Source organism: Olea europaea, chromosome 3, assembly GCF_002742605.1.
Source record: "Olea europaea var. sylvestris chromosome 3, O_europaea_v1, whole genome shotgun sequence".
NCBI lineage: Eukaryota > Viridiplantae > Streptophyta > Magnoliopsida > Lamiales > Oleaceae > Olea > Olea europaea.
Genome location: NC_036239.1, coordinates 1,434,759 through 1,435,944, shown reverse-complemented (window position 1 = coordinate 1,435,944; position 1,186 = coordinate 1,434,759).

The window sequence follows — 1,186 nt, the reverse complement described above, 5'->3', positions numbered from 1 at the left end:
ATGTTAAGTGTGTTGCTGCTTTTGTGGAGTCCAGCCCAGCTACTTAAAGTGGCCCAAGTAAAGACCCAGCCCATGACCCGATTGACAGCCCATTTAATGGAAGAATCTGGAACCAATTTGATTTTAACTAAAACACGTTTTTCAGTTTTAAGATAACAACTCTTATGGATCGTCAACACGTGGTGAATGGTGAGCCGTTGGATTGAGATGATTGAGCTGCCCCCTTTTAATTGAGTCAAAAGACTCTAGGGTTTGGGACCTTTTTCATATTCGAGCAGCTTCTTCTCGATTTGAGTTTCTCTCTGTATTTTTCTTGTGATTCTTTGGGTTATTGATCTTGAGTGATCTTTGTAGAAAAAAACTTAGCTCTGTGAACTCTTGTGTGAGTTCTTGTTGTGTAGAGAAGCTGTTGTGTTGTGCTGTGCAAAATTTGTGGAACTGTGTGTTCCGTTGTAATCGATACTTTGTTGGTTTTGGCTGGCTGATTTAGTGGATTCGAGCTTATTCCTCCATGGATGCTCAACGGGGATTAGGCGGTCTTGTTGATCGCTGAATCTCGGGGCTTCGACCGAAAAATCTGTTGCGTTTTATTTTTCAGATCTGCACTTTTGGTCTTTAGCTGTGTGAATGTTCTGTGTCATTTGCATATCCTGGCTCCTACACACGTCTTTAGTTCTTCGACCTTTGAATGAAAATTAAGGTCCTCGTTCCTTACCAGTATAAGATCCACTTTCATCTAATACTATAGGCCGTCAGAATACCCTTTTACGAATCTTCAGTGGTTAGAATCCTTTGAGGTCACCTAAACTGAAGCAAGACTTTCCGTTTATATCTATCTATATAAATATATGAATTCCATCCTTACCTTATTCCCCATTCTTTTTTCATTCAGCTCCTCTTCCTTCACTATTTGAATGAAGGAATAAAGTTAAGAATAGCATTTTATTGTACTATTCGCCCTTTACAACCAATAAAACCTCTCGCTCACTTGCTCTTTTTGGAGTGTCCCGTGGTTCCTTTAGTGCCAAATGGGGTATAATTTGGTTATAAGTCAATTTGACCATTATTAATAGATAAAAAAGATTTCTCTGGCTTGTCAATCCAAACAATTCGATTAGTTCAATCCAAAACATTTTGTTACATTTTATTTATTATTAATTTTTTTTTTTTTTTTTTGGGTGGGGGG